Source organism: Scyliorhinus torazame, chromosome 13 (genome assembly GCF_047496885.1).
Source record: "Scyliorhinus torazame isolate Kashiwa2021f chromosome 13, sScyTor2.1, whole genome shotgun sequence".
NCBI classification, from domain to species: Eukaryota; Metazoa; Chordata; class Chondrichthyes; order Carcharhiniformes; family Scyliorhinidae; genus Scyliorhinus; species Scyliorhinus torazame.
This window is the reverse complement of record NC_092719.1, coordinates 96105441-96121409: the sequence shown is the minus strand read 5'-3', so window position 1 is coordinate 96121409 and position 15969 is coordinate 96105441. Positions and strand designations below refer to the sequence as shown.

At 62.1% G+C, this 15969-nt stretch overlaps 1 protein-coding gene across 1 annotated transcript in view; it reads left to right on the top strand.

Moving 5' to 3' along the window:
- Nucleotides 1-15969, top strand: part of LOC140388201 (FYVE, RhoGEF and PH domain-containing protein 5-like) — a 1404405-nt gene that overhangs the window by 1307044 nt on the left and 81392 nt on the right. The gene's annotated exons all lie outside the window — the stretch shown is intronic.

The window sequence follows — 15969 nt, the reverse complement described above, 5'->3', positions numbered from 1 at the left end:
GACCCCGGGACAGACCTCTCCCTGTGACACTCTGACCCTGGGAGAGACCTCTGCCTGTGACAAATTGACCCCGGGGGGAGACCTCGCCCTGTGACACACTGACCCCGGGAGAGACTGGTCCCTGTGACACACTGACCCCGGGTGAGACCTCGCCCTGTGACAATCTGACCCGGGAGAGACCTCTCCCTGTGACACATTGACCCCGGCGAGAGACCTCTCCCTGTGGGACACTGACCCCGGGAGAGACCTAGCCCTGTGACACACTGACCCCGGGACAGACCTCTCCCTGTGACACCGTGACCCTGGGAGAGACCTCGCCCTGTGAGACACTGACCCCGGGAGAGACCTCTCCCTGTGAGGCACTGACCCCGGGAGTGTCCTCTCCCTGTGACACACTGACCCCGGGAGAGACTACTCCCTGTGACACTCTGACCCCGGGAGAGACCTCTCCCTGTGACACTCTGACCACGGGAGAGACCTCTCCCTGTGTGACACTCTGACCCCGGGAGAGACCTGTCCCTGTGACACTCTGACCACGGGAGAGACCTCTCCCTGTGAGACACTGACCCCGGGAGAGACCTCTCCTTGTGACACACTGACCCCGGGAGAGACCTCTCCCTGTGACACTCTGACCCCGGAAGAGACCTTTCCCTGTGAGACACTGACCCCGGGAGAGACCTCTCCCTGTGAGACGCTGACCCCGGGAGAGACGTCTCCCTGTGAGACACTGACCACGGGGAGACCTCTTCCTGTGACACTCTGACCCCGGAAGAGACCTCTTCCTGTGACACTCTGACCACGGGAGAGACCTCTCCCTGTGACACACTGACCCCGGGAGAGACCTCTCCCTGTGACACAGTAACCCCGGGAGAGACCTCTCCCTGTGGGACATTGACCCCGGGAGAGACCTCTCCCTGTGACACACTGACCCCGGGAGTGACCTCTCCTGTGACACACTGACCCCGGGAGAGTCCTCTCCATGTGAGACACTGACCCCTGGAGAGACCTCTCCCTGTGACACTCTGACCCCGGGAGAGACCTCTCCCTGTGACACTCTGACCCCGGGAGAGACCTCTCCCTGTGACACACTGACCCCGGGAGAGACCTCTCCCTGTGACACTCTGACCCCGGGAGAGACCTCTCCCTGTGACACTCTGACCCCGGGAGAGACCTCTCCCTGTGACACTCTGACCCCGGGAGAGACCTCTCCCTGTGAGGCACTGACCCCGGGAGAGACCTCTTCCTGTGACACAGTATCCCCGGGACAGACCTCTCCCTGTGACACTCTGACCCCGGGAGAGACCTCTCCCTGTGATACTCTGACCGTGGGAGAGACCTCTCCCTGTGAGGCACTGACCCCGGAAGAGACCTCTCCCTGTGACACACTGACCCCGGGAGAGACCTCTCCTAGTGAGACACTGACCCCGGGACAGACCTCTCCCTGTGACACTCTGACCCCGGGAGAGACCTCTCCCTGTGATACTCTGACCCCAGGAGAGACCTCTCCCTGTGACACGGTGACACCGGGAGAGACCTCTCCCTGTGACACTCTGACCCCGGGAGAGATCTCTCCCTGGGAAACACTGACCCGGGAGAGACCTCTCCCTGTGACACTCTGACCACGGGAGAGACCTCTCCCTGTGTGACACTCTGACCCCGGGGGAGACCTCTGCCTGTGATACTCTGACCCCAGGAGAGACCTCTCCCTGTGACACGGTGACCCCGGGAGAGACCTCTCCCTGTGACACTCTGACCCCGGGAGTGACCTCTCCCTGTGACACACTGACCCCGGGAGAGACGTCTCCCTGTGAGACACTGACCCCGGGGAGACCTCTTCCTGTGACACTCTGACCCCGGAAGAGACCTCTTCCTGTGACACTCTGACCACGGGAGAGACCTCTCCCTGTGACACACTGACCCCGGGAGAGACCTCTCCCTGTGACACAGTAACCCCGGGAGAGACCTCTCCCTGTGGGACATTGACCCCGGGAGAGACCTCTCCCTGTGACACACTGACCCCGGGAGTGACCTCTCCTGTGACACACTGACCCCGGGAGAGTCCTCTCCATGTGAGACACTGACCCCTGGAGAGACCTCTCCCTGTGACACTCTGACCCCGGGAGAGACCTCTCCCTGTGACACTCTGACCCCGGGAGAGACCTCTCCCTGTGACACACTGACCCCGGGAGAGACCTCTCCCTGTGACACTCTGACCCCGGGAGAGACCTCTCCCTGTGACACTCTGACCCCGGGAGAGACCTCTCCCTGTGACACTCTGACCCCGGGAGAGACCTCTCCCTGTGAGGCACTGACCCCGGGAGAGACCTCTTCCTGTGACACAGTATCCCCGGGACAGACCTCTCCCTGTGACACTCTGACCCCGGGAGAGACCTCTCGCTGTGATACTCTGACCGTGGGAGAGACCTCTCCCTGTGAGGCACTGACCCCGGAAGAGACCTCTCCCTGTGACACACTGACCCCGGGAGAGACCTCTCCTAGTGAGACACTGACCCCGGGACAGACCTCTCCCTGTGACACTCTGATCCCGGGAGAGACCTCTCCCTGTGATACTCTGACCCCAAGAGAGACCTCTCCCTGTGACACGGTGACACCGGGAGAGACCTCTCCCTGTGACACTCTGACCCCGGGAGAGATCTCTCCCTGGGAAACACTGACCCGGGAGAGACCTCTCCCTGTGACACTCTGACCACGGGAGAGACCTCTCCCTGTGTGACACTCTGACCCCGGGGGAGACCTCTGCCTGTGATACTCTGACCCCAGAAGAGACCTCTCCCTGTGACACGGTGACCCCGGGAGAGACCTCTCCCTGTGACACTCTGACCCCGGGAGAGACCTCTCCCTGTGACACACTGACCCCGGGAGAGACCTCTCCCTGTGACACACTGACCCCGGGAGAGACCTGTTCCTGTGACACTCTGACCCTGGGAGAGACCTATCTGTGACTATCTGACCCTGGGAGAGACCTCTCCCAGTGACACTCTGACCCCGGGAGAGACCTGTTCCTCTGACAGCCTGACCCCCGGAGAGACCTCTCCCTGTGACACACTGACCCGGGAGAGACCTCTCCCTGTGACACTCTAACCCCGTGACAGACCTCTCCCTGTGACACTCTGACCCCGGGAGAAACCTCTCCCTGTGACACACTGACACCGGGAGAGACCTCTCCCTGTGTGACAATCTGACCCTGGGAGAGACCTCTCCCTGTGCCACACTGACCCCGGGAGCGACCTCTCCCTGTAATACACTGACCCCGGGAAAAAACTCTCCCTGTGACACTCTGACCCCAGGAGAGACCTCTCCCTGTGATACTCTGACCCCAGGAGAGACCTCTCCCTGTGACACCGTGACCCCGGGAGAGACCTCGCCCTGTGAGACACTGACCCCGGGAGAGACCTCACCCTGTGAGGCACTGACCCCGGGAGTGTCCTCTCCCTGTGACACACTGACCCCGGGAGAGACCTCTCCCTGGGAAACACTGACCCGGGAGAGAACTCTCCCTGTGACACACTGATCCTGAAAGAGAGACCTCTCCCTGTGAGACACTGACCTCTGGAGAGACCTCTCTTTGTGAGACACTGACCCCAGGACAGACCTCTCCCTGTGACACTCTGACACCGGGAGAGACCTCTCCCTGTGACACACTGACCCCGGGAGAGACCTCTCCCTGTGACACTCTGACCCCGGGAGAGACCTCTCCCTGTGACACTCTGACCCCGGGAGAGACCTCTCCCTGTGACACTCTGACACCGGGAGAGACCTCTCCCTGTGACACACTGACCCCGGGAGAGACCTCTCCCTGTGACACTCTGACCCCGGGAGAGACCTCTCCCTGTGACACTCTGACCACGGGAGAGACCTCTCCCTGTGTGACACTCTGACCCTGGGAGAGACCTGTCCCTTTGACACTCTGACCACGGGAGAGACCTCTCCCTGTGAGACACTGACCCCGGGAGAGACCTCTCCCTGTGTGACACTCTGACCCCGGAAGAGACCTCTCCCTGTGAGACACTGACCCCGGGAGAGACCTCTCCCTGTGACACTCTGACCCCGGTAGAGACCTCTCCCTGTGAGGCACTGACCCCGGGAGAGACCTCTTCCTGTGACACAGTATCCCCGGGAGAGACCTCTCCCTGTGACACTCTGACCCCGGGACAGACCTCTCCCTGTGACACTCTGACCCCGGGAAAGACCTCTCCCTGTGACAAATTGACCCCGGGGGGAGACCTCGCCCTGTGACACACTGACCCCGGGAGAGACTGGTCCCTGTGACACACTGACCCCGGGAGAGACCTCGCCCTGTGACAATCTGACCCCGGGAGAGACCTCTCCTTGTGACACATTGACCCCGGCGAGAGGCCTCTCCCTGTGGGACACTGACCCCGGGAGAGACCTAGCCCTGTGACACACTGACCCCGGGATAGACTTCTCCCTGTGACACCGTGACCCTGGGAGAGACCTCGCCCTGTGAGACACTGACCCCGGGAGAGACCTCTCCCTGTGAGGCACTGACCCCGGGAGTGTCCTCTCCCTGTGACACACTGACCCCGGGAGAGACCACTCCCTGTGACACTCTGACCCCGGGAGAGACCTCTCCCTGTGACACTCTGACCACGGGAGAGACCTCTCCCTGTGTGACACTCTGACCCCGGGAGAGACCTCTCCCTGTGACACTCTGACCACGGGAGAGACCTCTCCCTGTGAGACACTGACCCCGGGAGAGACCTCTCCTTGTGACACATTGACCCCGGGAGAGACCTCTCCCTGTGACACTCTGACCCCGGAAGAGACCTTTCCCTGTGAGACACTGACCCCGGGAGAGACCTCTCCCTGTGAGGCGCTGACCCCGGGAGAGACGTCTCCCTGTGAGACACTGACCCCGGGGAGACCTCTTCCTGTGACACTCTGACCCCGGAAGAGACCTCTCCCTGTGACACTCTGACCCCGGAGAGACCTCTCCCTGTGAGACACTGACCCCGGGAGAGACCTCTCCCTGTGAGACACTGACCCCAGGAGAGACCTCTCCCTGTGACACCCTGACCCGGGAGAGACCTCTCCCTGTGACACTCTGACCCCGGGAGAGACCGGTCCCTGTGACACACTGACCCCGGGAGAGACCTCTCCCTGTGAGACACTGACCCCGGGAGAGACCTCTTCCTGTGAAACTCTGACCCCGGGAGAGACCTCTCTCTCTGACTCTCTGACCCCGGGAGAGACCTCTCCCTGTGATACACTGACCCCGGAAGAGACCTCTCCCTGTGACACTCTGACCACGGGAGAGACCTCTCCCTGTGTTACACTGACCCCGGGAGAAGCTTCTCCCTGTGACACTCTGACCCCAGGAGAGACCTCTCCCTGTGACACCGTGACCCCGGGAGAGCCCTCTACCTGTGACACACTGATCCCGGGAGAGACTTCTCCCTGTGATACTCTCACCCCAGGAGAGACTTCTCCCTGTGACAGACTGACACCGGAAGAGCCCTCTCCCTGTGACACACGGACCCCGGGAGTGACCTCTCCCTGGGAAACACTGACCCGGGAGAGACTTCTCCCTGTGACACACTGACCCCGGGAGAGACCTCTCCCTGTGGGACACAGACCCTGGGAGAGACCTCTCCCTGTGACACACTGACCCGGGAGAGACCTCTGCCTGTGACAATCTGACCCCGGGAGAGACATCTCCCTGTGAGACACTGACCCCTGGAGAGACCTCTCCCTGTGAGGCACTGACCCCGGGAGAGACCTCTCCCTGGGACACTCTGACCCCGGGACAGACCTCTCCCTGTGACACTCTGACCCTGGGAGAGACCTCTCCCTGTGACAAATTGACCCCGGGGGGAGACCTCGCCCTGTGACACACTGACCCCGGGAGAGACTGGTCCCTGTGACACACTGACCCCGGGTGAGACCTCGCCCTGTGACAATCTGACCCGGGAGAGACCTCTCCCTGTGACACATTGACCCCGGCGAGAGACCTCTCCCTGTGGGACACTGACCCCGGGAGAGACCTAGCCCTGTGACACACTGACCCCGGGACAGACCTCTCCCTGTGACACCGTGACCCTGGGAGAGACCTCGCCCTGTGAGACACTGACCCCGGGAGTGACCTCTCCCTGTGAGGCACTGACCCCGGGAGTGTCCTCTCCCTGTGACACACTGACCCCGGGAGAGACTACTCCCTGTGACACTCTGACCCCGGGAGAGACCTCTCCCTGTGAGACACTGACCCCGGGAGAGACCTCTCCTTGTGACACACTGACCCCGGGAGAGACCTCTCCCTGTGACACTCTGACCCCGGAAGAGACCTTTCCCTGTGAGACACTGACCCCGGGAGAGACCTCTCCCTGTGAGACGCTGACCCCGGGAGAGACGTCTCCCTGTGAGACACTGACCACGGGGAGACCTCTTCCTGTGACACTCTGACCCCGGAAGAGACCTCTTCCTGTGACACTCTGACCACGGGAGAGACCTCTCCCTGTGACACACTGACCCCGGGAGAGACCTCTCCCTGTGACACAGTAACCCCGGGAGAGACCTCTCCCTGTGGGACATTGACCCCGGGTGAGACCTCTCCCTGTGACACACTGACCCCGGGAGTGACCTCTCCTGTGACACACTGACCCCGGGAGAGTCCTCTCCATGTGAGACACTGACCCCTGGAGAGACCTCTCCCTGTGACACTCTGACCCCGGGAGAGACCTCTCCCTGTGACACTCTGACCCCGGGAGAGACCTCTCCCTGTGACACACTGACCCCGGGAGAGACCTCTCCCTGTGACACTCTGACCCCGGGAGAGACCTCTCCCTGTGACACTCTGACCCCGGGAGAGACCTCTCCCTGTGACACTCTGACCCCGGGAGAGACCTCTCCCTGTGAGGCACTGACCCCGGGAGAGACCTCTTCCTGTGACACAGTATCCCCGGGACAGACCTCTCCCTGTGACACTCTGACCCCGGGAGAGACCTCTCCCTGTGATACTCTGACCGTGGGAGAGACCTCTCCCTGTGAGGCACTGACCCCGGAAGAGACCTCTCCCTGTGACACACTGACCCCGGGAGAGACCTCTCCTAGTGAGACACTGACCCCGGGACAGACCTCTCCCTGTGACACTCTGACCCCGGGAGAGACCTCTCCCTGTGATACTCTGACCCCAGGAGAGACCTCTCCCTGTGACACGGTGACACCGGGAGAGACCTCTCCCTGTGACACTCTGACCCCGGGAGTGTCCTCTCCCTGTGACACACTGACCCCGGGAGAGACCACTCCCTGTGACACTCTGACCCCGGGAGAGACCTCTCCCTGTGACACTCTGACCACGGGAGAGACCTCTCCCTGTGTGACACTCTGACCCCGGGAGAGACCTCTCCCTGTGACACTCTGACCACGGGAGAGACCTCTCCCTGTGAGACACTGACCCCGGGAGAGACCTCTCCTTGTGACACATTGACCCCGGGAGAGACCTCTCCCTGTGACACTCTGACCCCGGAAGAGACCTTTCCCTGTGAGACACTGACCCCGGGAGAGACCTCTCCCTGTGAGACGCTGACCCCGGGAGAGACGTCTCCCTGTGAGACACTGACCCCGGGGAGACCTCTTCCTGTGACACTCTGACCCCGGAAGAGACCTCTCCCTGTGACACTCTGACCCCGGAGAGACCTCTCCCTGTGAGACACTGACCCCGGGAGAGACCTCTCCCTGTGAGACACTGACCCCAGGAGAGACCTTGTCCCTGTGACACCATGACCCGGGAGAGACCTCTCCCTGTGACACTCTGACCCCGGGAGAGACCGGTCCCTGTGACACACTGACCCCGGGAGAGACCTCTCCCTGTGAGACACTGACCCCGGGAGAGACCTCTTCCTGTGAAACTCTGACCCCGGGAGAGACCTCTCTCTCTGACTCTCTGACCCCGGGAGAGACCTCTCCCTGTGATACACTGACCCCGGGAGAGACCTCTCCCTGTGACACTCTGACCACGGGAGAGACCTCTCCCTGTGTTACACTGACCCCGGGAGAAGCTTCTCCCTGTGACACTCTGACCCCAGGAGAGACCTCTCCCTGTGACACCGTGACCCCGGGTGAGCCCTCTACCTGTGACACACTGATCCCGGGAGAGACTTCTCCCTGTGATACTCTCACCCCAGGAGAGACTTCTCCCTGTGACAGACTGACACCGGAAGAGCCCTCTCCCTGTGACACACGGACCCCGGGAGTGACCTCTCCCTGGGAAACACTGACCCGGGAGAGACTTCTCCCTGTGACACACTGACCCCGGGAGAGACCTCTCCCTGTGGGACACAGACCCTGGGAGAGACCTCTCCCTGTGACACACTGACCCGGGAGAGACCTCTGCCTGTGACAATCTGACCCCGGGAGAGACATCTCCCTGTGAGACACTGACCCCTGGAGAGACCTCTCCCTGTGAGGCACTGACCCCGGGAGAGACCTCTCCCTGGGACACTCTGACCCCGGGAGAGACCTCTCCCTGTGACAAATTGACCCCGGGGGGAGACCTCGCCCTGTGACACACTGACCCCGGGTGAGACCTCGCCCTGTGACAATCTGACCCGGGAGAGACCTCTCCCTGTGACACATTGACCCCGGCGAGAGACCTCTCCCTGTGGGACACTGACACCGGGAGAGACCTAGCCCTGTGACACACTGACCCCGGGACAGACCTCTCCCTGTGACACCGTGACCCTGGGAGAGACCTCGCCCTGTGAGACACTGACCCCGGGAGAGACCTCTCCCTGTGAGGCACTGACCCCGGGAGTGTCCTCTCCCTGTGACACACTGACCCCGGGAGAGACTACTCCCTGTGACACTCTGACCCCGGGAGAGACCTCTCCCTGTGACACTCTGACCACGGGAGAGACCTCTCCCTGTGTGACACTCTGAGCCCGGGAGAGACCTGTCCCTGTGACACTCTGACCACGGGAGAGACCTCTCCCTGTGACACACTGACCCCGGGAGAGACCTCTCCCTGTGACACAGTAACCCCGGGAGAGACCTCTCCCTGTGGGACATTGACCCCGGGAGAGACCTCTCCCTGTGACACACTGACCCCGGGAGTGACCTCTCCTGTGACACACTGACCCCGGGAGAGTCCTCTCCATGTGAGACACTGACCCCTGGAGAGACCTCTCCCTGTGACACTCTGACCCCGGGAGAGACCTCTCCCTGTGACACTCTGACCCCGGGAGAGACCTCTCCCTGTGACACACTGACCCCGGGAGAGACCTCTCCCTGTGACACTCTGACCCCGGGAGAGACCTCTCCCTGTGACACTCTGACCCCGGGAGAGACCTCTCCCTGTGACACTCTGACCCCGGGAGAGACCTCTCCCTGTGAGGCACTGACCCCGGGAGAGACCTCTTCCTGTGACACAGTATCCCCGGGACAGACCTCTCCCTGTGACACTCTGACCCCGGGAGAGACCTCTCCCTGTGATACTCTGACCGTGGGAGAGACCTCTCCCTGTGAGGCACTGACCCCGGAAGAGACCTCTCCCTGTGACACACTGACCCCGGGAGAGACCTCGCCCTGTGACACACTGACCCCGGGTGAGACCTCGCCCTGTGACAATCTGACCCGGGAGAGACCTCTCCCTGTGACACATTGACCCCGGCGAGAGACCTCTCCCTGTGGGACACTGACACCGGGAGAGACCTAGCCCTGTGACACACTGACCCCGGGACAGACCTCTCCCTGTGACACCGTGACCCTGGGAGAGACCTCGCCCTGTGAGACACTGACCCCGGGAGAGACCTCTCCCTGTGAGGCACTGACCCCGGGAGTGTCCTCTCCCTGTGACACACTGACCCCGGGAGAGACTACTCCCTGTGACACTCTGACCCCGGGAGAGACCTCTCCCTGTGACACTCTGACCACGGGAGAGACCTCTCCCTGTGTGACACTCTGACCCCGGGAGAGACCTGTCCCTGTGACACTCTGACCACGGGAGAGACCTCTCCCTGTGACACACTGACCCCGGGAGAGACCTCTCCCTGTGACACAGTAACCCCGGGAGAGACCTCTCCCTGTGGGACATTGACCCCGGGAGAGACCTCTCCCTGTGACACACTGACCCCGGGAGTGACCTCTCCTGTGACACACTGACCCCGGGAGAGTCCTCTCCATGTGAGACACTGACCCCTGGAGAGACCTCTCCCTGTGACACTCTGACCCCGGGAGAGACCTCTCCCTGTGACACTCTGACCCCGGGAGAGACCTCTCCCTGTGACACACTGACCCCGGGAGAGACCTCTCCCTGTGACACTCTGACCCCGGGAGAGACCTCTCCCTGTGACACTCTGACCCCGGGAGAGACCTCTCCCTGTGACACTCTGACCCCGGGAGAGACCTCTCCCTGTGAGGCACTGACCCCGGGAGAGACCTCTTCCTGTGACACAGTATCCCCGGGACAGACCTCTCCCTGTGACACTCTGACCCCGGGAGAGACCTCTCCCTGTGATACTCTGACCGTGGGAGAGACCTCTCCCTGTGAGGCACTGACCCCGGAAGAGACCTCTCCCTGTGACACACTGACCCCGGGAGAGACCTCTCCTAGTGAGACACTGACCCCGGGACAGACCTCTCCCTGTGACACTCTGACCCCGGGAGAGACCTCTCCCTGTGATACTCTGACCCCAGGAGAGACCTCTCCCTGTGACACGGTGACACCGGGAGAGACCTCTCCCTGTGACACTCTGACCCCGGGAGAGATCTCTCCCTGGGAAACACTGACCCGGGAGAGACCTCTCCCTGTGACACTCTGACCACGGGAGAGACCTCTCCCTGTGTGACACTCTGACCCCGGGGGAGACCTCTGCCTGTGATACTCTGACCCCAGGAGAGACCTCTCCCTGTGACACGGTGACCCCGGGAGAGACCTCTCCCTGTGACACACTGACCCCGGGAGAGACCTCTCCCTGTGACACAGTGACCCCGGGAGAGACCTCTCCCTGTGGGACATTGACCCCGGGAGAGACCTCTCCCTGTGACACACTGACCCCGGGAGTGACCTCTCCTGTGACACACTGACCCCGGGAGAGTCCTCTCCATGTGAGACACTGACCCCTGGAGAGACCTCTCCCTGTGACACTCTGACCCCGGGAGAGACCTCTCCCTGTGACACTCTGACCCCGGGAGAGACCTCTCCCTGTGACACACTGACCCCGGGAGAGACCTCTCCCTGTGACACTCTGACCCCGGGAGAGACCTCTCCCTGTGACACTCTGACCCCGGGAGAGACCTCTCCCTGTGACACCCTGACCCCGGGAGTGACCTCTCCCTGTGACACTCTGACCCCGGGAGAGACCTCTCCCTGTGAGGCACTGACACCGGGAGAGACCTCTTCCTGTGACACAGTATCCCCGGGACAGACCTCTCCCTGTGACACTCTGACCCCGGGAGAGACCTCTCCCTGTGATACTCTGACCGTGGGAGAGACCTCTCCCTGTGAGGCACTGACCCCGGAAGAGACCTCTCCCTGTGACACACTGACCCCGGGAGAGACCTCTCCTAGTGAGACACTGACCCCGGGACAGACCTCTCCCTGTGACACTCTGACCCCGGGAGAGACCTCTCCCTGTGATACTCTGACCCCAGGAGAGACCTCTCCCTGTGACACGGTGACTCCGGGAGAGACCTCTCCCTGTGACACTCTGACCCCGGGAGAGATCTCTCCCTGGGGAACACTGACCCGGGAGAGACCTCTCCCTGTGACACTCTGACCACGGGAGAGACCTCTCCCTGTGTGACACTCTGACCCCGGGGGAGACCTCTGCCTGTGATACTCTGACCCCAGGAGAGACCTCTCCCTGTGACACGGTGACCCCGGGAGAGACCTCTCCCTGTGACACTCTGACCCCGGGAGAGACCTCTCCCTGTGACACACTGACCCTGGGAGAGACCTCTCCCAGTGACACTCTGACCCCGGGAGAGACCTGTTCCTCTGACAGACTGACCCCCGGAGAGACCTCTCCCTGTGACACACTGACCCGGGAGAGACCTCTCCCTGTGGCCCTCTAACCCCGTGACAGACCTCTCCCTGTGACACTCTGACCCCGGGAGAAACCTCTCCCTGTGACACACTGACACCGGGAGAGACCTCTCCCTGTGTGACAATCTGACCCTGGGAGAGACCTCTCCCTGTGCCACACTGACCCCGGGAGCGACCTCTCCCTGTAATACACTGACCCCGGGAAAAACCTCTCCCTGTGACACTCTGACCCCAGGAGAGACCTCTCCCTGTGATACTCTGACCCCAGGAGAGACCTCTCCCTGTGACACCGTGACCCCGGGAGAGACCTCGCCCTGTGAGACACTGACCCCGGGAGAGACCTCACCCTGTGAGGCACTGACCCCGGGAGTGTCCTCTCCCTGTGACACACTGACCCCGGGAGAGACCTCTCCCTGGGAAACACTGACCCGGGAGAGAACTCTCCCTGTGACACACTGATCCTGAAAGAGAGACCTCTCCCTGTGAGACACTGACCTCTGGAGAGACCTCTCTTTGTGAGACACTGACCCCAGGACAGACCTCTCCCTGTGACACTCTGACACCGGGAGAGACCTCTCCCTGTGACACACTGACCCCGGGAGAGACCTCTCCCTGTGACACTCTGACCCCGGGAGAGACCTCTCCCTGTGACACTCTGACCCCGGGAGAGACCTCTCCCTGTGACACTCTGACACCGGGAGAGACCTCTCCCTGTGACACACTGACCCCGGGAGAGACCTCTCCCTGTGACACTCTGACCCCGGGAGAGACCTCTCCCTGTGACACGGTGACCCCGGGAGAGACCTCTCCCTGTGACACTCTGACCCCGGGAGTGACCTCTCCCTGTGACACACTGACCCCGGGAGAGACGTCTCCCTGTGAGACACTGACCCCGGGGAGACCTCTTCCTGTGACACTCTGACCCCGGAAGAGACCTCTTCCTGTGACACTCTGACCACGGGAGAGACCTCTCCCTGTGACACACTGACCCCGGGAGAGACCTCTCCCTGTGACACAGTAACCCCGGGAGAGACCTCTCCCTGTGGGACATTGACCCCGGGAGAGACCTCTCCCTGTGACACACTGACCCCGGGAGTGACCTCTCCTGTGACACACTGACCCCGGGAGAGTCCTCTCCATGTGAGACACTGACCCCTGGAGAGACCTCTCCCTGTGACACTCTGACCCCGGGAGAGACCTCTCCCTGTGACACTCTGACCCCGGGAGAGACCTCTCCCTGTGACACACTGACCCCGGGAGAGACCTCTCCCTGTGACACTCTGACCCCGGGAGAGACCTCTCCCTGTGACACTCTGACCCCGGGAGAGACCTCTCCCTGTGACACTCTGACCCCGGGAGAGACCTCTCCCTGTGAGGCACTGACCCCGGGAGAGACCTCTTCCTGTGACACAGTATCCCCGGGACAGACCTCTCCCTGTGACACTCTGACCCCGGGAGAGACCTCTCCCTGTGATACTCTGACCGTGGGAGAGACCTCTCCCTGTGAGGCACTGACCCCGGAAGAGACCTCTCCCTGTGACACACTGACCCCGGGAGAGACCTCTCCTAGTGAGACACTGACCCCGGGACAGACCTCTCCCTGTGACACTCTGATCCCGGGAGAGACCTCTCCCTGTGATACTCTGACCCCAAGAGAGACCTCTCCCTGTGACACGGTGACACCGGGAGAGACCTCTCCCTGTGACACTCTGACCCCGGGAGAGATCTCTCCCTGGGAAACACTGACCCGGGAGAGACCTCTCCCTGTGACACTCTGACCACGGGAGAGACCTCTCCCTGTGTGACACTCTGACCCCGGGGGAGACCTCTGCCTGTGATACTCTGACCCCAGGAGAGACCTCTCCCTGTGACACGGTGACCCCGGGAGAGACCTCTCCCTGTGACACTCTGACCCCGGGAGAGACCTCTCCCTGTGACACACTGACCCCGGGAGAGACCTCTCCCTGTGACACACTGACCCCGGGAGAGACCTGTTCCTGTGACACTCTGACCCTGGGAGAGACCTATCTGTGACTATCTGACCCTGGGAGAGACCTCTCCCAGTGACACTCTGACCCCGGGAGAGACCTGTTCCTCTGACAGCCTGACCCCCGGAGAGACCTCTCCCTGTGACACACTGACCCGGGAGAGACCTCTCCCTGTGACACTCTAACCCCGTGACAGACCTCTCCCTGTGACACTCTGACCCCGGGAGAAACCTCTCCCTGTGACACACTGACACCGGGAGAGACCTCTCCCTGTGTGACAATCTGACCCTGGGAGAGACCTCTCCCTGTGCCACACTGACCCCGGGAGCGACCTCTCCCTGTAATACACTGACCCCGGGAAAAAACTCTCCCTGTGACACTCTGACCCCAGGAGAGACCTCTCCCTGTGATACTCTGACCCCAGGAGAGACCTCTCCCTGTGACACCGTGACCCCGGGAGAGACCTCGCCCTGTGAGACACTGACCCCGGGAGAGACCTCACCCTGTGAGGCACTGACCCCGGGAGTGTCCTCTCCCTGTGACACACTGACCCCGGGAGAGACCTCTCCCTGGGAAACACTGACCCGGGAGAGAACTCTCCCTGTGACACACTGATCCTGAAAGAGAGACCTCTCCCTGTGAGACACTGACCTCTGGAGAGACCTCTCTTTGTGAGACACTGACCCCAGGACAGACCTCTCCCTGTGACACTCTGACACCGGGAGAGACCTCTCCCTGTGACACACTGACCCCGGGAGAGACCTCTCCCTGTGACACTCTGACCCCGGGAGAGACCTCTCCCTGTGACACTCTGACCCCGGGAGAGACCTCTCCCTGTGACACTCTGACACCGGGAGAAACCTCTCCCTGTGACACACTGACCCCGGGAGAGACCTCTCCCTGTGACACTCTGACCCCGGGAGAGACCTCTCCCTGTGACACTCTGACCACGGGAGAGACCTCTCCCTGTGTGACACTCTGACCCTGGGAGAGACCTGTCCCTTTGACACTCTGACCACGGGAGAGACCTCTCCCTGTGAGACACTGACCCCGGGAGAGACCTCTCCCTGTGTGACACTCTGACCCCGGAAGAGACCTCTCCCTGTGAGACACTGACCCCGGGAGAGACCTCTCCCTGTGACACTCTGACCCCGGTAGAGACCTCTCCCTGTGAGGCACTGACCCCGGGAGAGACCTCTTCCTGTGACACAGTATCCCCGGGAGAGACCTCTCCCTGTGACACTCTGACCCCGGGACAGACCTCTCCCTGTGACACTCTGACCCCGGGAAAGACCTCTCCCTGTGACAAATTGACCCCGGGGGGAGACCTCGCCCTGTGACACACTGACCCCGGGAGAGACTGGTCCCTGTGACACACTGACCCCGGGAGAGACCTCGCCCTGTGACAATCTGACCCCGGGAGAGACCTCTCCTTGTGACACATTGACCCCGGCGAGAGACCTCTCCCTGTGGGTCACTGACCCCGGGAGAGACCTAGCCCTGTGACACACTGACCCCGGGATAGACTTCTCCCTGTGACACCGTGACCCTGGGAGAGACCTCGCCCTGTGAGACACTGACCCCGGGAGAGACCTCTCCCTGTGAGGCACTGACCCCGGGAGTGTCCTCTCCCTGTGACACACTGACCCCGGGAGAGACCACTCCCTGTGACACTCTGACCCCGGGAGAGACCTCTCCCTGTGACACTCTGACCACGGGAGAGACCTCTCCCTGTGTGACACTCTGACCCCGGGAGAGACCTCTCCCTGTGACACTCTGACCACGGGAGAGACCTCTCCCTGTGAGACACTGACCCCGGGAGAGACCTCTCCTTGTGACACATTGACCCCGGGAGAGACCTCTCCCTGTGACACTCTGACCCCGGAAGAGACCTTTCCCTGTGAGACACTGACCCCGGGAGAGACCTCTCCCTGTGAGGCGCTGACCCCGGGAGAGACG